Below are 22,930 nucleotides of genomic sequence, written 5' to 3'. Positions count from 1 at the left end.
CCTTACACCGTCTCGTCAGCTCATGTTTGTCAAATCTAAAATGAATATGTTTTTGAACTCTCCACCCTTGCCATGTTGCTGGACTGACAGGTACAGTGTGTGCCACAGGGGACAAGCTTGCGTGCCATAAATCGGTCACGGGTGACTTAGCGGGCCAGTTTAGAATAACAACAGCATAAAAGCTGAGGCAGCCAAATGCACAGAGAACTCCATACTCCCTGTGGACAATGAGATTATAAGCAAAATGTGAAATTCAATCTAAGTAGCTCCCCCATGGACTACAAAGACCAGACCGTTTCTGTTTATGACAACTCTAGCTTTCTATTTGACCACAGTGATGTCTGCATTTCAAAAACATAGAGCTTGTGCTCAAAGGCGTGCGTTAGTTGAGATTTACGAGTTGTTTGTGATGTTTGATGCGCATACATATTGTATGCGCACGAGTGTGTGTCTGTAGTGACAGCTGTGATGGATCCATCGGTTACATTTGTTCTTGAACCCTCCTGCACTTAATGTCCAGAAACAACATTTCTCAGGGCTTAAATTTCACCATTAACAGCTGAAGAAAGCGATTCACTGATTTAGTATAATCTGCCCAACTCCTGCATCTGTCAGCTACCCAGAAGCTCATTAGCAGATCATGATGCTTTTGTGTGAGATTTGCTTCATTATCATGCACAATGCCGAGTACAAATCCACTAATGATTTCTACCACTTTGTGGTAAACTATCATTTCTCTGATTCATTGGTTTAAAGCATGAACTATTAGTTAGTCGAAGAAAGTACTTTCAGATTTATTTTATTGCAGAATTATTTTAAGAATTTGAACCAAAAGACAAATCGCAGGTTGTTTATTCAGCAGAGGGTTAGTAATCCTAAATAATAATCAATATTACATATTTCTGCTATAGCTCTTGAGTAAAGAAGTAAACACATTTAGGCAAATTGAGTTATATAACAGAGATGGATTTCAACCGAAATATATAAAGGTACTTTTTCAGATTTTAAATGTTTGTTAAATGTCTGAAATGCTCTATCTCTCTCTTTTGAAATAGGTGAAAATGGTGTGTGACAACCACCTCTGATTCCCCATGTTATGTGTTAAAAAATAGTACTTATTCGTGCTCTTTTGTGCTATTTTCTTGGTACGCAGCTGAGCTGCAGTGCTTTGGCACAGGAATGTACAATTATTCAGCATGCCAATAAAGCCCATTAAAACTGCAAGTGAGAAAGAGAGTACAATGACATATTAAAAGGGATACAGATGCAAAGAGCACTCAATTGTATCTGTGTGTGAAACCTGGTTTAATTTTCCCCAGAGTAGCCAATGAAAATGCAGGTGGACTATGAAGGTCAATGTCAATGAGACATCAGGGGCACACGCTCACAGTCGTTTTACACAGATCACCAACATTTTCTAAAGACCTCTTTCTCTCCATTTTCTGCTTGGCCAGCCGTTGTGAGCAGCATGAATAGCCCTCTGTTGTCCTGTGCTATGATCGTCACATACAGACATTGAATGTGATGGATGAGCTTGTACAGCACTCCACCTCATTACCCGATACTAAGGAGAGCAGAACAGTGCTTTAATTCTTGATGGTGTAACAAAGAAGTACGTTTATCTATTTAAACTAAGGAAATGGCATTTGATGAATATCATTTTCTTCTTGACCACTTTGATGAAGAATATAATGTTTATTTCTCATCTGCTTGAGATAAAAAGTAAAATACTCTTAATTGCATCTGGTTTTGTGCCCTCCTGACACATTCCCAGAAATGCTACAGCTGGAGGACAAGCCAGCCGCATCAGCCACTGTCAGCATCAATGGCAGTTATAAATTTAAGCATTCTGTGCAGGTTGTCCGATGCAATTCCTCTTTCCCAGTTTATCTTCATGTCTACACTTGATTTTATAACAACACCCTTGAGGAACACCACGGATAGTCGTTTCAGATATCTTTTTTTTTTTCCCCAACTGTAGTCTCAAATGTTTTTTTCTTTATATATATATATATATATATATATATATATATATATATATATATATATATATATATATATATATATATATATATATATATATATATATATATATATAAGAAATATATATATATATATATATATAAGAAATATATATATATATATATATATATATATATATATATATAAATATATATATATATATATATATATATATATATATATATATAAGAAATATATATATATATATATATATATATAAGAAATATATATATATATATATATAAGAAATATATATATATATATATATAAGAAATATATATATATATATATATATATATATATATATATAAGAAATATATATATATATATATATATATATATATATATATATATATATATATATATATATATATAAGAAATATATATATATATATATATATATATATATATATATATAAGAAATATATACTCTGGTATACTTCAGGTATCTGATTTATAATAAATCTGTTGAATCAGCATGCAAATTACAATTGAAGTTAACCGCTCGCCACTGTTCTTGTGTCGGCAACACACAGAATAAATGATCCTCAGAGCACAAGTGTGCTAAAGATCTGACTGAAGGCTTGAAAAGTTAGAAATGCGTTCATTTTAAATGCATATCATATTTAGTCGATATATCTAGTTTAAGGACTGCTTTGAAATAAATATGCTGGAAAAGAGTAAGCACTCATTTGCACTCACTGAAGCTATTTACACTACTTAGAGCATCATTACTGTTTAAAAAGGTATTATGAGCAGAATGAATTAATTTATGAATGAATGAGTTGACAAATATATGAATAATAATAATATTTTTTTAATTTAAGATATACCATTTAATATTCACAGACTAGTAAACGCCACAGAGCACCAAACTCACAATGTCTAAATCCTTGAAAAACGCCACCTTGGAAACAGCACGCTATGATTTTGTTACACGTTTTACACATCTGTGCATCTGTGTGCGCACTTTATCTTTATGAAAGAGCATCGCCTGCTGTGAAATGACTCTTCGAAAATGAAAGCCATGTTTGAAGCAACACATTTCTAGCAGCTGTTTTGGAGGTGAAGTGCGCGGTGTGAGGACGCAGAGGTCAGATCTGCTATGTCTGGGTGTCAGACTGTGGCGGTGGCACGTTTTACAACTCCCCACTGAATCTCATCCTGTCTAGCTCATCCCTTTCTCCTCCTCCTTCTACCTACATGCCACATTACATTTTGAAGGTGAATCCCATAAATACGAAAATTATGAAGCAGGTTGAATTACCCAGGAGGCTGCCTCTCTGTGAGCCTGCCAGATATTTTTGCTTGACGGCTTCCGTTTGGGAAGATGCCGTACGGCCGGCAGCAGGAGCCCTGCAGCTGGCTGCACTAGTCTTTTGCTGGAAATGGCCCTTAAATCATTGCTTTCTTCTTCCTAAAAGAAATGATGCCTGATGACACAAGAAGAAATGAGAGGTAGAGAGATGATTGAGGTAATCCCTGAGAGGCCCTATCATTCCAGGCTTGTTCCTTATGTCTATAGCTTCTTCTTCCCTCTCCATCTTTTTTGATCTGTACAAATGGGATGAGAAAATTAGCCTAATCTCTATAAGGATTCAGATGGGTTCATGCACAGGCATGCATATTCTCAGCAGGAGCACTGACCTTCTCTTTGGTTTCCTACTTTACTTTTCTTTTTGCTTCTTTAAAAAAAAATCTTTTCAAAGTGTGTGTATGCAGTTTAAGCCATATAGGAATATTCCTTTTCTTTTTCTTTCTTTCTTTCTTTCTTTCTTTCTTTCTTTCTTTCTTTCTTTCTTTCTTTCTTTCTTTCTTTCTTTCTTTCTTTCTTTCTTTCTTTCTTTCTTTCTTTCTTTCTTTCTTTCTCTTTCTTTCTTTCTTTCTTTCTTTCTTTCTACCTTCAATTTGGCCTTCCTCCCCTTTACCCCACATGTTAGTCCTTTTACTGTAGAGTACATCAGAGAATTGCGACAAATGAACGAGAGGTCAAACTTGCTGGCAGCAAATTAGGAACATATGAATTTTATTTCTATAAGGATGTTGGCCAATACGAGCAGTGTGTATAAAGGCCTTAATCTAACATAATGAAGCATTTCTTTTTTGGTTATCAATCTATTTGGCTGAAATGCAAGTGCAAGGACAGGGGACGGCAGCTAGGCTTTGAAAAATACTGCTAAAAAATTCATGGACAACCAGCTTATAAACCCCTGAAAGGCACAGAACAAATAACTGGTACTGGATGTTAAAATAATTTGCTTAGAAAACCGTGCCATGACATAACCAAACCATTTTATAAATTAATTTTGACTATTATTTCTATTTATATTTATAGCTAGCAGTACAGATCTTTTACTTATTGGAAACCTCATCCTGCCTCCATTCTGTGCAAATTTATTTTAGAGCTTCTTATTTCGAAATGTTATATTGGTAGATGATCATTAAACATGACATCCCATGACTGTTATCAATCAATGCTTAACCATTGGGTTTTCTCTGAAGAGATTTTCCTCATATTGAAACCATAACCAAGAAAAGTGTAATTTCAAAGAGCAAATGCACTGGCACCGAGTTTGGTCTGATTTGTACATGTCTTTTGGATAGCTTCCCTCCGCTCCCATGTCAGTCAGAGGAGAGGGAGTGGGTGCAGAAGGGAGAAAAGAGCCAGGAACGACCACAGCTGCTGGATGATGGGACTTGGCCAAGGCCCCCTGCTTCCGCTGTCGTTTGCCAGGGCTGAGGAGTGGAGCGTGCTCAATAAGAGCAGAGTGGACTAGGCCACAGGGGCAGCGGGGGCACAACCTGTCAAAAGCGGCAGTGCCAACCCACTGAGCCATTTGGAGGTACTGATGACTCAAAGTGACTTTCATAAGTTACACTCTGTGAGTTGTCATTGACCCAGGTCCAGCCAGTAGTAAATATTCACGTCATTTTACACTTCCAAGGTCCGGAGGGAGTTGACATGACGCGGTAGTGCAAAAGATAATACAAGATCGACAGTCTGTATCCACCGTCAGGGACAAAGTAAACGTGTTCCTGTTGCTGCGGCAATAGTATTACCAAGGTCAAGAGTTTCATTCAACGTAAAAAAAAGCATGTAATAAAATACACACCTTGAATACAGTTTAAGCTGCTTTTGGTAAAGATGGTTGCTATATGTAAATAGTTGAATTACAATTAGTTTACATATTGCCAAGCTTTTTAAAATAACAGTGATTGATAAATAACATGGACATGACCTTTTCAGGACTGGCCATCTGTCCATCTGTGGCCCAAGACACTGGGACAGACTCCAGCACCCCATGACCCTACAGAGGACAAGCAGTTTAGAGAATGAAGAAATGAATTATTACCTGGATAAATTACCTTTTTATTATCAAAATATTTATAGTAGGCCTATCTAAAGTTTACATATTAGTACCGTAGAGGTACATTTTAATACCTTTTGAAAAAGTACCGCCCCAGAGGCAAATTTTGTACCCTTTTTTTTTTTTTTCAAGAGCGCATGACTCCACCTCACTGCATCTGAATAACCTTTTATCTTGTGCCATGTGATGCATTAATTTAAAAATATCCCATGTAGTCTCTCAAATGATGTGAGGTTTGCATGTATAATAATTCTACAATAATTAGAAAAATGTTGTTTAAAATAGTTTTAGATTAATTAAAGCATGTCGCACTGCTGATACTGCTCGACGTTGAATAATAAGCAGATTTGAAATGTCTCGGTTTTTGTATTTAGCAGCAATTTGTTATGCATCTGAAGGAGGTTGTGGGGGAAATGGTGTTACATGCAACTAACTGGAGCTCTAAGCTAGATTAAAGTCAACAAAGTCACCCATGGATGGCACAGACCCTTGAGGATTGACAGGCTGTCGACAGTTTTAAAATAAGTGAAGAAAGATGACAGAGTTACAAAAGGGCTGCGGGGACCTAAGTGTTCAATGGAGACTGCGAGACAGGTAATTCACTGGTAGGAACCCTAGGGAAAGCATGGCTTCTTATCATTCCCCAGTCCCCTCTTTGTTCTGCCGGAGCATTCAGTGCTGTGATTCACCAGACGCGCTGGAATAAATGTGGGTTTTTTTGTGCTTCTTTATTATTTTTGCCAAAGTGACTAGAGATGAATATTGTTGTTGATAACAGCTCTTCCATCTGCAGCGCCGCAGATGCCGAGTTCATCTACTACATCTAATTTGAGATCAAATTCCTGCTGTTGTGTCTCGGCTGTGACATCTCTGTCTAAACCTTCCCTAGAAGGCTGGAGGGGGGCTTTGCCTATCTGATTGCGATTGTAATTGCATGCGGCAGAAAACCACCACAAAGTCATCAATCAGCTGGTATCCATGGGAGGTTTAACCGAATTTCATTTTCCCATTTTGCAAGACTTATAGCTAGTGTGAGCGCCAGTCCACGGCGGGGAAAATTAGTTTAATGGGGAATGTCATATGCGCTGCGTGATGTGGTAACATCCATCAGAACACTGGCCGCATGTAGTCTTTTGTCAAAAGTTTGCTGCATATATACACTCAAATAACCTCAGCTGCACATGCAGAAATTTGTATGTGCGCAAGACGTTTTAGATGTTAATAAAAGCACATTTTTAGTGCTGTTTACAAAAAAAAACTTTTTAATCCTGTATGCATTGTGACCTCAAATCTTTTTTTTTTTTTGCAAAGCTGCCCACTCAGTTGTTTTTCTGTCTTTAAGCTACCTTTTTTTTTGACACGTGAGCACATGTATAAGTAGAAAGATCCAAACTATGCTTCTTTTTGGACTCTTACTTTCTTACTTTTTAATCTAGCGAAGAACCTGTATCAACGAGCAATATAAATCACATCACTGTCGTAATTAGCTGTCAAAATACAGCTCGGAGGGATTTCGCAAGTAATGGTTTCATTGTCACAATATACGAATTAGGTTTGTATGTGAGGCTGTCTGGAAGCTGCTGTAAGGTGTCTCCTGCGGTTTGCCGAGCTTTCGCCTCCTGGGGTCCACTTCATCATATCAGGGAAATAAAAGCATGCTAGAAGAGAAGTTGATAAGAGTTACATTGGAGGCATCAAACAACCTGTCAGGAAGGATCTTTCTCACAGGCACTTTTTATGCAAGAGACTAAATATTTCCTGTAGATGCCTTCAAATGCAGTAAAAATGTAGATTTGCACAAGGAGTGTTAGTAATAGTACTTTTTATGATGTGTCTGCAGTGGAAATCACTTTTTTGTGTGTGGATTCACAGTACTTGCAATGTGAGCAATAAAGTAAATTGAAATTCTGATTTAGATATCCTTCTCTTCCTTAATTAGAAACTTAAATAGATTTAGGTATGATACCTTTAGAATGTTAGGGGTTTTAAATGCTTTCAAAGTCTCTTAGTCATCAGTATCCAAGATAATCAAGACAATATTTATTTTTTATTTCTCATAGAAGTTTCACAGGGACAACACACATATATATATATATATATATATATATATTTTGAAACTATGAATTTAATTATTCATTCTTGGCTGAATATTAAGTATTAAAACAAAAAACATATCATCCCCAAACTTTTAAACAATGCTGTATACATATATGCTGTTGTTTTAGTTTTTTAAAATGACTTTTCCAGATATTTGGCAACAAAAAAACATTCTATGTGAAGTATGGTGACAACTGGAAAGATATATATATTTTTGCCGCTTTACACACAACCAAAGCTTAAAAGCATACTTGAAACACTGTTCTGTTGCTGCCAAACAAGCACTGATGTTTTCTTCTAGGAAATGCAGATCTAGTTAAAATGTTGCCATTTCATTTTGCCTTTGTTTTGATTAAAATTGCAGACTGTTTTTTGTTGTTGTTCTCAGGAAAGGTGAATCAGTATTCCCTGTAGTGCCGAGGGTCTTTGTGGTCCCTTTTTGTTGGTCTCCTTCCATTACAGAAATCAGCCTCATTTCTTCTGCCTCATTTACAGGCTGATTGGAGCTGGGCAGGAGGATAAAGGCCAAAGCACTGCAGCCTGATTCACTCAGATAATGAACGAGATCCATAATTAGTAAGAAGAAAGCTTCTGTCTTTCATATGGCATGAATAGATTTGGAGAGAGGGAGCGAGCGTGTGTGCCTATCCAGTGATTTGTGGGTGAGACCTTTGTGTCATCGCTAATTGCCGCTAATGAGTTGTCTGTTCAGGCCGTGTGTCAGTGGAATGAGAGCGCAACTTCCATATATCAGTGTTCTCGTTGCATCCTTATGTCCTTTTATCAGTTTTCTTTTTCCTTTTTCTCTCATCGTACCTCCATCATCATCAGGTGCATCATTCTGAGTTCGAGCACAGCCATAGCATCTGGACTCTTAGAGGTTAATTGTTGGCATCCTTCTCCAGCGGATGAAGATTTTTTTTGCCCCAGGCGAGGATATTATTGCACATCTGTGTTGTTTCTTATGGAAATCTACAAAAGAACCAGTGCCATACTGCTCCCAAGGAAGCCAAAGTTGCCTTTTTTGCTATGTGAGGCAGCGGAGTGAGTCTTATGTGAAGTTTATTACTCATTAGTGCTGGCTCTAAAGAGGAGATATTTCCCTCTCACAGTAATTGCTAATTGGGTAAGAGGTAAAAAGCTAACTGTGGCTGTGATTGACTGAAATTCATGGCCCCTTTGCACCGAGGCTCAATTACAAATACTTGATCTCTAACATCGTGGCAGGGGGTATTGACTCTTAAAAGAGCATAGCCAGAAATTATGGCAAAGCTTTGTGTGAATGCACCCTCTGGATGATACTTAAGCTCAGGTTCACTCTAGTTGTCTCTTTTTTTTTTTTTTTTTTTTGCTCTAATCCTCCGTTGGAAATATTTTATAACTCTTTTAAAATCACAGTCGCTGTGCAAAACGAAGGTACATGGTGAACATTTTACTACCATCTACCGTAAAATATATATTTTATGGATAATTATGCTCTTCTTCATAGAGATTTTCTTACCTATTTATGATACTTAAGAAAATATGAAAGCAATTACTCGATAAAAGCTCTTGAGGCATCAAGTGACCTTGCATTTCGTAGATTTAGCTGGTGTAAAGGGTGGTGTCATACTGTCATCAGGTTAAGGAGAAGTGACTAGGTAGTGCATAAGCATACGTGAAGCTCTCCTAACACAAAGACAAAAGTTTCGAACCACAAAAGCCGCTACGGTGTCAAGGCTGGGCCTGTGGGCGGTGAAGAGAGCGAGTTCAGCGTAGAACGAGTAGTCTGATCTGCCTCTGCCGTGGCTGAGTGAAGACAAATACGCTGCAGTCATTTAGACGTGTGATGGAATGGAGACGTGACAGATTTCTAATAGATGTGTAAATTAGTAATGGGCGTATGCTTGGCATATTTGAAACTGGCACTGACATGCAATTGTATTTCCAAAAATTGATGCGCGTGGTTGAAATTGACTGTCATTTCTTACCATTAACTTTTGTACTGGAACATCTCATTATTCCCAGTAGCAGAACACATGCTCTCTGCAAAGACGGTCCTGTGATTGAGGTTTTAAAACTGTAATGGCTTACTAAAACACTATTTGCATAACCAGTTAAGTATTTGAAAATCATGTGCCATTTGCAAAACAAAGCACTAGTATTGCAAAATATAAAATATGAATATGAATTATATCCAGGAATTTTTTTTTTTAAATGCTTTGTTTTAAAAACTGATTACTTATTGGCCAAAATCAGGGTTGTGTAAAGAAATACCATCAATTTATCCATCCAAACCTTTTCATGTTATTGATTTATATTCCTAAAAATTGAGCAAAGCTACAAAAGAGTTTACATTTCTTGAAATTATAATTAACTGCATTACATTTTGAATTGCAATTCTACATGTTTGTTTGTTTATTTCCTAAACATCCTTAAGACATTTCTGAATGCAATACATTAAATGATTCTAAAATCTAAAAATAAATATATAGATTTACAGTGTATCATACGAGTCTCAGCTGTGTAATTATGTGCTTCAACAAAATTACAACATTATATGCAGCATTCAGTTTTACAACGATTTACAACCTTTGCGAGTTTCCCCTGACTGAGACTTGAACTGAGACTTTATCCATATACCAGAAAACAGGTTAGGGCTAAAATAATAATAAAAAATAAAAATAAAAATGTTGTGTATTTGTGATTAATCACCATTTCTTGTCTCTTCAGGGAATCAGTAATGAAGTTTAAGATAATGTTCTCTTTCTGAGACTTGCTGTATGCATATATTCAGCTTTAATTGCCTCCTTCCTAGCATGCATTCATCTCAGGGAAAAATTGACCTTTAGTGTATAATTGGTGAGTAAAATATATTGACCCATGTGAGAAATAAGATGGCAAGAGTGGGTGGTATGACAAAGATTTTCCAGTGTTTTTACATCCGAAGTGTTGCAATGAATCTCGTTAATGACGAATTTCTACTTCATTTCAAAATCGTTATATATACATATATGGAGAGTTCAAAAAGGAGAGTTCAGAGGTTTTCTGTTTAATCTCTACATAACCTTGTCATTTCATATCATGGTTAGCTGTGTGATGGGTCAGATGCTGGACAGTGGACAATGATGCTCATCATAGCAGCTGCTGTACAATCACCAGCATGCTGGACACCCCCACAACCCCCTGGAGTGCAGCATGGCATTATGGTTAAATTTATCAAGAGCACAATAGCCCACATAGAAGCCACGTCAACACTGCAAATATATTAATACAATGTTTTAAAGTTATGTCGTTGATTATACACTAACAGCAAAAGTTAGGTGTTTTAATGTAGTCCCTTTTTAGTATCGTGTCGAATATATTTCAGACTTCTTTGAGATAAGGTCCAAAAGAGCAGCTTTTATCTGAAATAGATTTATATTTGCAACGATCTAAAAGTATTTAATGTCACTAATGTCAGATTGATGCATTTCTTTCAAACAATCAAACAAAACCAATCTCACTGACATTTGTGTATTTTCATTTGCTGATGTTTATTGCTATATTGCTATTTTGGAACAGTAAAAGTTGCTTTAAAAACACCTTTTTTTTGTACATGTAAACACTTGTTCATAACTTGTGTGCAGGGCTCTTATCTCATTTAGTCAGGCTCATAAGATGTGTGTTAATCAATTAAATACAAGCATGTGCCACGTCCTTCCTGTCTTTTTTGAGAAGTGTGCCATAAAAGCTAGGTCAGGAAACTAGCTTAGAAAACTTCTTAACGTCCTGAAGTATCTATTAAAGGAAAAGGGGAAGAAATGTTTTTTTTTTTTTTTTTTTTCTTGGCCTTTTGTTCCAAATGGACAATTCACTAAGGAACAGGAAGAGTTGAAAGCTGCCATTGTTCTGTCAAAATTTCAAAAGTACTCACATTATAGCTGAGCCGGTGGTTTGTTTGGTGTAGGAAATACTTTAGATTATTTCTAAGTGACTGAGTTCAGGTAAAGGGCGGTCATAGTCCTTCAATGACTTTTCCCCCCTTCTTGTTTCACTAAAATTACATTGAGAGTCTCAGCACTCCAAAGACTACCCAGAGTGCTGTGCGGTGTTCCCCACATGGAGGTCATATATGTGTTTCTCTTTGCCTCTAATTGAAACCCACGAGTCCAGGACTCTACGGAGACATGGAAAAGTATTGTATGAAAAGCAGATTGTATAGAATATCTTTGTGTCTTTTCAGTAATAATTTATCAGACAAATAGGATGACAGCCGATGAGACTCCAGAGCTTTGTAACAGTGTAAGATGTATAAAACGACATCATCTTGTATTTCACTGGTTCCAGGTTTCATTTGTGCAAGGTCCTCGCCGTGTGTCCCTTTCATCACGAGAAGAAGTGTTGTCATTCATCAGACATTTCCTCAAGAATGAAGCTTCAGTATCTTTCTAGCATCAGTAAACAGTTTTCAATAATTATGAGTGGAGTATCAATAGATAATGTGAACTTACATTTGAACTTTGGTATTGGAGAACACAAGCTGTTGTACTATCAAGCAATCCTACTTATTAGTGTAAGACATCTTCTTCGAGAGATCATTGGAAACAAGTTTCAAAAGAAAGCTTGTCTCGCCTGTTTTTGAAATGAAAGCCTTTCATGGATAATTGCAGTGCTCTCTGCATGTAAAAAAAAAACAAAAAAAAAAAAACACAGCTCACATTATTTCACAGCGAGATCCCACAACCCAATCAAAAGTTTTAGTAGAGGTCTTTACTTTGTGTTTGAAAGTTTGCTCGTGCTACTGTGAAAGTCCAACAGAAATAAGAGATCTGATAAGTAGGAGTTTAACAACAGCCTCTCTGCACAATGAAACATTGACTCAAATTAAAAAAGTTCTCAGAGCCATACAACCTTGAAATACAAGGGTGAAGCCACTGTATATTCGTAAAAGATCACAAAAGCAGTGTGACATTTTTTTCAACTCTAGTTTAGACGCATTGCAGGCTAGTAATTAGCACTCCTGTCCAGTCAAATACTGACCAGTGTCAAGGAGAAAGAATTCAAGATAATTGTTTAACCTTCCTTTGGCTTTGTGTGAGTTTATATTTGAGCCCTGCAGAGTAAGAACAGGCTCTCTCACTCTTCTGCCTAACCTTTTTATTAATTCCAATTTTAATTCGTAGATATTTTGTGCATTTCAGATGCCTTACCTGTTTTACAATATATCAGTTAAATGAATTCATTTGCATTTGGTACAAAGTGGGTGGATTAATATAATAGGGCTGAGAAGAAGAAAAAAAGAGATGACAGAAAGAGGTTTCATATAGTAATCCAATATCTCTCACTTGAAGTGCAATGTCAAGTGTATGATTACTGAGTTTTGTAGAGCTGATGCACTTACAGGACTGTTCAGATTTCTCAACTATATTTTGAGCGTCTGTACATGATCTCATGATCGTTTAAAAGATTTGAACACCGCTCAACAGGTATGTTACTTTGTCAGTATTAAATACTCTGTCGATTGCCCCTCCCTCCGCGTTGAAGATTATTTTTTTTAAAAGCCTTTTCTTCTGTGCTCCGGTATACATCCTCTTTGGCACAGCACTGAAGACCCATTACAAAGAGGGCATTCATTCTTTACTAATGATTTAGAATTGCTTTCTTGATTCACCCACTAATTTTCATCACCGGGGTCAAAGTGTCTTCTCTTCCACTCTTCACAAATCCCCTGTTCAATCTCTGAGCGTTATTAATCTTTCAGGAATGCAGCATTGCATTATGGGAAAAGGGGGGGAAAGTAGTCCGATAATTACAGAGTACTTTTTCTTCCTTTTTTGGAATGCTTTTTCTGCTTTGCTGTAGCAAATAATATTAATATAAAATTAATATATAAACAAGGAGTACGTAATATAACATTTATAATCAAATAATTATCATGTGATTCGATAAACGGACGGTATTAAAATTCTACACTGATTTCTCAAAATAAATAAAAACAAAACACCAGAAACAAAAAAAATTAAATACTAAAAAAAGTGATTTGGGCATTTTTGTTTTATATATAAATATTGCTTTTATTGTGCATCCCTATGAATTATGGTATTTTTATATAGCCTTCATTCTTTCTGTGTCCATGATGATTCCTGTGATACTCTTCCTAACAATGTTAGCCAGAGGCACAGGTGTGGCACATCTTACCCTATTCCTGCTAAAAGAGAAGTTTGTTTAAGCTCTCAATTATTAGGAAAATCCAACGTGTCAAATTCCATGTGAAGTTAAATAATTCATAGTGTAGCTGACTGTCATTTGTTCTATATGCTCATTTCACTGAATAATCTCAGCAGACGCACACACGTTTAATTAATGAGCTGGGCTTAAATGAACTGCATTTTAAAGGTAAAATATGTGGATTTCTATGCGATAACTTGGTTAGTCTGTTTGAGTCAGCACTGTTTTACAGAACTGCAACTTTTACTTTCTCAGCCTGCTTTAACAGACTCTTGTAGTTATTATTTCATACAGTTCCAGTCCTCAGTTGCCTCTACTTACCATTATGTTCAGTGCCATGGGAGGGCTTCAAAAGACTCACTCATATTGTCAGCTCTTTGAAAAGGCTGTTTCAGTGCAAGTCTTGCCACTCACTTTGAATACAAAGGAAAATTTGCCATCATTCAAATAGAAGAAAGTAAAAACAATAGCAAGAACTCCCAAAGCTGAGATGCAGCTTGCGTACAAGGTATTCTTTAAGTTAATAATAATAATAATAATAATAATAATAACAATAAAAATAATTCACAAGACTCATGTTTTACCATATACTTTCTGTAGGTGTAAAACATTGTATAACATATTTCATGAACATTCGTCCGTTAGTAATGTACTGTATGTGCAGTGCCCTTTTTTAATTTTCTTTATGCTTTATCATTTTTATTGTTACTTTATTCTGTTCAAAAAAAGTTTTCTAGATTTAGACAATTATTGCTCTTACAGGGAGAACAACAACTTATAGAAAATTCCAAATGTTTTTTTAAATAGTTGTTTTTATTTTAAGTTCTGTTCGTCTTTAAATCATTCTTAACTTTGTCTTTTACTAATTCATTTAATACAGTCGTAACCATCTGTCCAGTGAAACAAAATATGACAAGCACGAGGCATCATGGTACATGAAAAGGAAGAAAAAACATCAATAAATATATGTAGATAAAAAGCTGGTTTCTTTTGTCTAATTAGATGCACTAATTAAACAGATACTTTATTAATTCTGACAAGTACTAATAACAGCCACACTCGCAGAAGCACACGTCGCTAAATTCAGTTCATACATATAAATCCTCTTTTATTGATTCTTGGAAAATTGTACATGTGCACAACACGCTTCTCCAGTCTATAAATAATCTCTGCACTGACACTAATATAATTCATCTGATATCCCAGTAGATCAGAGGAGATCATATTGTTCAGTTGAATAAGGGGTTAAGCGTAATTTATTTTCTGTTTCATGACATCCATACCTTTGAGAACCCAAGACGGGCACTGAGTGTTTCCCAAGGTGGATTGTTTACAAGAGTTTGAGCCTCAACAGCTGAGCTGTGTTCATAAAATTACATAGAATAACCAATTATCCATCTTTGGCTCTGTTGAAAGCCATCTCAACACCCCAGAGAGAGGCTGTTGTCCATATGCTCGTTGAGAAAAAAACATACTCAGTCATGGCTTCTAAATGTAGACCTCATTATTGATAGAGAGAAAGTGTGAGAGATAGAGACTGAAAAAAGAGAGAGGACAGTCAAGTGATTGGTTTCATTATTTTTGAGTGGAACTTCCCCAAACAAGTGCCTCCCATCATTTAAAACGCAGTAGTAGAAAGTCAAATTCCCACCCATTTAATGTGGTCTTACAAAGAAACAAGAATACAAAGAATACAGTCTCGGTTTATTATTTCACCCAAACTTTTGATTGATACTCAGTGGCACATACAAGGTATACTCCATATCCATTGACAGAAACCTGCACACGGTGACAGGTCAGGCACAGAGAGCATTGATTAAACAGCAAATGAGCGTAAGGAAGCCAGCTCTGGTGGAGAGTGTCGGTCTTAGTGTGAGTTGATGGAGTACCTCAGAGCAGCAGCGGGAACCACACCTGCCTGTCTGGGTGAAGAGGAGTAGAAGAGACGGGGGAGCTGACAGGTTGCCATGGGTCATGAGGGGAAACCTCTCCACTCGCATTCAGCTCAGTGCACACATTCCCCAACAAGTAATCTATTTTTGCACACTTTCTTCTCCTCTTGGCGAGCCAAGGGCTTTCTAAAGTGCAGGCTTTCCAAATGAATTAATGAAAGTATACATGCGTATTTAACCGGGGGCAAATGTTGCACAGTCACTTCTTGCCAAAAGATTTTGCGAACGTGTATTTGTGTTTGCCTCCCAAAGTCTGGAAGGTTTTTTTTTTTTTTTTTTTTTAAGCCTAATGTACAAACTTTGAATTTGTTCACCATTAAAACACGCTCTACCTCCACGGGAGTCTAATATTACAACTACCTCTGACAGTAATGAGGTCAATTAATACAGAGAGAATTGCTGCTGCGTTACTATAATGAAAAAACCAAAACAAAATGGCTGTGTAATTATACCAAACGCACGCTGTGGATAACCCCAGCATCTTATCCTGAGGGGTGGACCGTTGTTTCCAGCGCCATGTACTGTATCAGGAATATTGTCTCATTTGTTTTGCGCTGAAGATGCGATGCCTCACAGCTCTTGTCGCAAATTTGTTGCTGAACAACTGAACTGAGTGAGAAATAAAAAGCTTTCATATCTCCGTCGCTGTATTAGAATTCGGCGCAGAATCAGTGAAAATCAGCGCATAAGTTTTTGCCCCTCGGTACCGGAGGTGGCTTAACAGCTATCAATCTTAATATTGAATCGCAAGCTTGAGATCGCCTAGAGAGAGCAAGCGAGAAAGCACACAGGGAATTATCCGAAACACAGATATACAGCGCAGAGGAATAGGAAGCTGAAATTGGCACTGGTTTGAAGAATTCCACTGGGCTACCTTTTAATTAGGTCTCTTAGCCCCAGGCTGTGCATTGCCACTGCCCTGACAGTATGCAAAGTTCCTGGAAGCCCTTAATAGGATGATTGACCGCTATAGCAAAGAAACTGATGATAGCCTTCATAAGCATTGCGCTTGTTTAATTACCCTGGGGTTTACAGCACATGATGAATTACTGCCTCATAACCACATGCATAAAGATCGATAATTGGCATAGCCTGTTTAGAATATTAACGATAACACTTTTTCCCCTCGTTGCTTGCTCATGACTCACTCTTGCAAATAGTCATCTGGCATATTTCTCAGCCGATTGTTAATTGCGCAAGTGTGGATCAATGCGCCGTTTCAGTCTACTCTTTCCCTTTCTAAATTGCGATTGGTCCCTGTCAGTGCGCTGGAGGAGCCGTGGCCGGAGAAAGCATGTCTGTGAAAGGATGAGCTCAAATTGTCCAAGGCACTTCTTTATGAGGCGTATAAATCACACTGTAGGTGTTCACCTTGGCAGTTTGGTCTGCAGTGATTTTCATTTTGTTTTTGGAGGAATAGAGGACTGAGGCCATTACTATAGTCTTTTGTGCCCCACCTAATTGGCCGGCAGGGGAAATCAGCTGTTGAAATGGCGTCACGAGGGACATGTGCTGTAAAGATGAGCTATTGTTTTGGAGGACCTGTCACGGGCCAACATTAACAACGTGCATAAGAAGTACCTTCAGCTCTCCTGCAGGACTGGCTGTTTCAAGGGGGTAAAAAGCCTGACAGGTTTTCTCCACACTTAGAGATGAGTCCAATGGCTGTTTTCAAAATATTTTGTATGTATATATAAATGACATCTCCATAATTTTGAAATACCTTCTTATTTTCAATGTAAACTTGTGGCTCACTTTGCAGTGCACTCTGTGACATCGAAATGCAGTCAGTCCACATACGTTTTTAATGAACCTAATTGCTCTTGAATGTGAAAATATGTTGTTTAATAATCAAATGGGTGGGATTTTTCACCAGTCAGGTCAGAGACGGCCACATCTATGATGTGACCTCATTCATTCAGATTAGATTTACACCTTTTGATGTCACCTTTTCTCCCACCTCTCTCTTCCTTTGCCTCTCTGTATCTCTGTTTTCACTCTTTCACTCATTCAACCCCTGCATTGCTAACAGCCTCTACATGAGCAAATGTGTCTTTTCAACTAATTACTTTATTTCCCTTTCTGACTTCATGAATCTCTGCATCTGAGTCATAGTATGCTTTAGAAAGATAGCCAAAAATGTCAAACACAACCTAATCCTAATGGTAATTAATGTTCTTTACGGTTATACTGACATACAATGTGGGCATTAGCTGCAAATTTCAATGAAATTCAGTGGGCTTTTTCAGGACGTGTTTCCCAGGTTTCTTTTTTTTTATTTTGTTTTTATTTGGCACTGTTAAAAAGATAATTTGCATCAAATACATTATATATTTATATCATATAGTACAATACAATATATCTTATATCATATAATACAAAAATATTAAGCTGCACAATTGTTTTCCGACATTGATAATCATAAAAAATGTTTCTTGAACAACGAATCTGTATATTAGAATTCTGAAGGATCATGTGACTGAAGGCCAAAGTAATAGCTTCTGAAAATTCAGTTTTTCCATCACAGGGTTAAATTTAAATGAATAAAATAGAAAACTTTTTTTTAACTGTAAAAATGCTACAATATTACAGTTTATTGTTTTATTGTTTTACAGTTTTATTGTGTTACTTGTCAAAGACATACACACTTGTTGGGCATGTAAGAGAGTTTATTAAAAGTAATAATATTATAATATAATATAATATAATAATTAAAATTCTAAAAAAATAAAAATGTAAAATACAGATGCAAACCTTTTAAATGGTATATAAAATGGCTTCCACAATAAATGTACAGTGCAATATATAAAAACCTGAGCTTGTAAATGACCAAAAGGTAGGCATTACCTAATGTAGAGTTAAAGGAAGCCTATCAACATCATAAATGCAGAAAGAAGCAGAAATTTCATTATAATCTCTGCTTTTATATGCTGTAGCAGATATTGGCTTTTTATGCAAATGATAGAATCTGAATACAAATTATACTTGGTTAATTTACTGAAGAGTGAAATTTGAATGGAGGTTTTTTTTTTGTTTGTAGGTGTGAATATCCTCTCTTTTCTCCAAAGTCCTTCATTACCACTTTTTTTTTTTCTTTATTATTTTCATAAATGATATTCAGAGAGCAGGATCAGCGGAGGAGCTGGTTTTTATTAAATATGAGCCTTTATTAGGTCTATTTAATCTGGCTGCAGCGACATTCATTCTCTCCTGTTGTCACCTTTCACCACAGACAGATTCACTATTTATTATTTGAAGTTTGATTAAAGCAGCCGAATCCAGAGAAGCTGCAGCTCATTGAGTTTCAGGCTGTGGTCTGTGAAAGACAGAAACCTGATGCTCATCAGAGAGCGTTTGTCACTGAAGTCTGTACATAAGCCTTCTGTCGGCCAATTTAAAATCAGTAAAAAGGTATCGAAGGTGAAGGGAAAAATCATTAGACTTTGAACTATTATTCTTAAGTACCCAACTATTAAACAATCTCAAAAAGATCTGAATGTGCTGTTAGTATTTTTATTGCATCTCCAATGTCGAGGCCATGTAGCCTACCTTAATATTCAGAGAAAATTGGCTCTCTTATTGGTTGCCTAAAGCTTATGTGCAAGTTAGTAAATCCACTTGCTCAGGGTGGAATGAGAACAGTTACTGCGGTAACAAGTTCATTCAGCTCCATATCCTGTATCAACCGTTTAGCTCATTACAGAAGGCAAAAGACATTTGGGAAGCAATTCAGCTCAATGAGAAAGCTCTGAGAACTTTCTATGAAAATGACATGGACTCCTCATTACACCTTTTTATGACTTCTCACAATTTTCAAGGTTAAATCCTTTAGCCACAACCTCATTACAGACTAATGGAAGAGACTGATGTGTCATTTTAGGTACAGTTGGTCTGAATGTGGTAAGCGCTCTCACAGCATGTCTTCTCCATGTTCTTGAGGGGCTTTTGGTTGCACACGCCTGATGTTTCTAAGCTTCATTTTTAGCCAGGATCTCTAATCCCCAGGCTCACGTAATGAGGGAGGTAATGAAAAGTTAATCCACATAGCTCTACTTTATGTTGCCTTTGGCTAATGCTGCTTTTAACTCAGCTCTCATTAACTTTTAAATCACAGGCCATTAACAACAGGTTGGGAGGCTACCCTGCAGTTTGCCTCCCAAGCACTTTGTTACCACTTGTTGGGGACGTCAAAGAACAATTAGGCAGAGAAATTCTCACTGCTTGTTGACCACTAATTAGGATACAGTCTGGACTTTCTGGAGTTCTGTCAGAGTCAGACTATTGATTTAACTTCAGCTCACCACTCCTTTGGGGACACTCGGTTGGGTGGCATTTTTGTCTTCAGAGGAAATGTAGGAATGATGTAGGAGGGGATGCTCTTCTTTACTAAATGCAGGAAGAACTTGTTCCCTTGCTTCTCTGTGCTTTTACAATTATGTGCTCTTTTATTTAGAAACATCCCATGATTTTGTTGTACTGGAACTGCTTGCATGTTCATTCTTTCCCTGTGCTGGTGTCCTCGTGGGTCCAGGAAGGGTACCTTGAGGTCATAGTCCGGATCACTAGATGCGTGGGCCGGACTATGACCGCACCCATTCACGGCTGATGGGTCAGGATGCCGGCACTGTTCATCCCCTAGATCCCCCCATTTGGGCCAGGCCAGGAGAAGCTGCGAGAAGAAGCCTTCACAGCCCAGACCAGAGAGGGGAGTGTGTGTGGTCACCGGACTCCACCTCTTACCTGGACCCTTCTCCCTTGAACACTGCCCAACCTTCACTACCCCTGAAGTACGATGAGGACACCAGTTCCCTAATTTATTCTGGACACTGTGTCCCCTTTATTTTGTTTATAAAAAAAGCTTCTCTGATGCCTGACACCGCACTCACTGTGTCTGTCGCTTGCTCCTCCCATCACAATATGATAATTTGTAGTTAAGGATACACGTTAGGAGTTTAATCAGAAAAAAAGTTAATGACTAAAATATGTTAGCAGTTTTCTGTTCATGTGGAATTAAGGTTTCTTGTTACATTAAGGACTATTTTTGGATGACGTTTATTGCAGCAGTGAAAAGTCATTAAAAACTGTGGTATTTTTAAAAAATAAATTGAATTAAATTAACACTTGTTTTAGTTTTAATGTTACTTAGCATGTAGTTAAGGCCAGTTATTACATTACATTTATGCTGCCTTTAAAAAGTGTGTGAAAGGTCACTGTGGGGTCTGCGTAACCAAACATTTTACAAGAATAGTTTTAAATGTATTTACTTTTGAATCTCATTATATGGCAATGGATTTGCCTTCCTGTTCAGATTTTCTTCCCTAAAAACAGCGCACTAAACAAATTGTTAATGAAACCATTATCAAGGAACCACAATCATTAACAGAAATAGGAACCGGAAATGGGCTCATTAAATTCCTTATGATTTCCATCCCTAATGATAAAGATTTTACCACTGCAATGAATTGGAAGATGATTAAATTGCATTATCATTATTATTTTACAGAGCTGATTAAAACAAATGAGTTCGTTTCAAACATTCTGATATACAATATACACAAATATGATGCTTTGGCTGCTCACCTAATAACTCCCTGCAGGAAATAAGAAACTCTCCCATTCTCTTGACGACTTGCAGACGTGACAACACCAACTCATAAACCAAGTCTGACCGAGCCAACAATAAATAGTGATTTGATTACAAATGGTTAATGCAGGAGCAAACAAGTGTGTAAATCGTACATTCCTGGGGCTTTCTTGACAGCTCTCAGCTGATTAGCAATTCATCATCTCCCAGGCATGGTGACACACAGCTCTACAGCTCTGTTGCTCTGTAGAATGTGAATGAGGTTAATGAATGTGAATGAGGCTAATTCTGCCGTCCTTGCCAGACCACCAGCCACATTAAACCTCACTTGGAGATATTTTATTGCAAATGTAAATTCTGATCTGTGTCAACGTAGAGCAGAATGAATGCGTTTCTTGTGTGAAGGGTACTCTAGATGTCAGATGGTAGTTATGTCCTTCGCTATCCCTAACCTGCCCCGCATCTGACTGAACACTTCACTGCTATGCACAGTATGCGTGAGAACGAAAATACAAGAATTTGCATACGATTGTTCTTACTAGATAAAATGCGTAAACTTTTAGTAAAAGAGAAACGGGGCGTTTCAGTTCTGTGATAGTTAAACAGCCAAGAGGATGTCAGATGCACACCAAGCCATTGCTGTTCTTTTGGAGCAGGAGCTGTTGTGTCCGCGTTTAAAGTTTAATCAAATGCAGATCAGACAGGCAGCAAGTGGCTGGGTCTCTGTCAGGGCTTTTATCTGGTCTTCAGGGATTCCCTGCATCTCCGTTTGGACACCACCTGTGCTCCGTCTGCCTTATTGTGCCAATCAAAATAGCCTTTTCCCCTCTGGAGGCTCAGTAAAACATATCTGTCCCAGCCTGAGAGACACGCGTCTTATCTCTTTATCAGTTGCTCTTGTTTACATCTCTGGAGAAAAAAAAGAAAATTAAGGTAAGACAGCTGCAGAGTTATTACCATGAAGCACATCTGAATCTCTCATAATGTGTCATCAGTCCATTGTGATTGCATTCTGCTCTTATTTGAAACATAGATAGGAGGGCAATAAATGTAATGCCACCAATTCAAATCGCACAGACAGGTATTAGGTGACAGAGACATAAAATGCTCCCCAGATTTTCTTCGGTGGACCTATGTAACGGCTTATCCGATGGACGCATGAGAGGGTTTTGTATTATGATTATTATCTATATTATCTGCAGAAGGGATTGAGTCAGATGAAGCATGGAGATACATTTGCATTCACTGAGTACTAATGTTTGTAATGGATCTCAGAAGGCGTAGGATAAGGAAAATATGAAAAATAGCTGATCTAAAGCTATGAAAAAAAGCTATATATTCAAAGAGTGACGGGATTGCTTCCCACAATCCCGGTTCAACAGGTTGCTTGCAAAAACAATGAAAGTATAAGTAGTGAAATAATCTGTCAATTTTTAGTTTTTTATCAAAATATGCATTATCTCCATCTTTTTTTTGTGTAAATTTACTGAATATTTGGTTTCTCTATTTAATAAGTACTTGCAAAATCCAAATTAATTTTTTCTGTCATTCATTCTCTTCTTCCACATTTTTTCTCTCCAAGGTTGTTCGATACAGCCTTGACATTCTCTTTAGATTTAATATGGACAGACAGTAATTTACTTGTTCTTTGCAAACATTTCTGTTGAGATTTATGATTGGGGATCTGCACAGTACATCAAAATGTGGCAGATGTTAAT

At 37.1% G+C, this 22,930-nt stretch overlaps 1 long non-coding RNA gene across 3 annotated transcripts in view; it reads left to right on the top strand.

Annotated features, from left to right (window-relative positions):
- The window catches only part of LOC122357837, a 134,002-nt gene that overhangs the window by 29,476 nt on the left and 81,596 nt on the right, over positions 1-22,930 (top strand). The window contains exon 4 of one of the 3 annotated variants that reach the window (XR_006252540.1): positions 4,627-4,929. The exons of the other annotated variants lie outside the window; for them this stretch is intronic. This is a non-coding gene — a long non-coding RNA (uncharacterized LOC122357837). Of the gene's footprint in view, positions 1-4,626; positions 4,930-22,930 lie in introns of those variants that run through there. 3 annotated transcript variants of the gene reach the window in all.

Source organism: Puntigrus tetrazona, chromosome 14 (genome assembly GCF_018831695.1).
Source record: "Puntigrus tetrazona isolate hp1 chromosome 14, ASM1883169v1, whole genome shotgun sequence".
NCBI lineage: Eukaryota > Metazoa > Chordata > Actinopteri > Cypriniformes > Cyprinidae > Puntigrus > Puntigrus tetrazona.
Note: the sequence above shows the minus strand (reverse complement) of the source record. Positions and strands in the feature narration are given on the sequence as shown.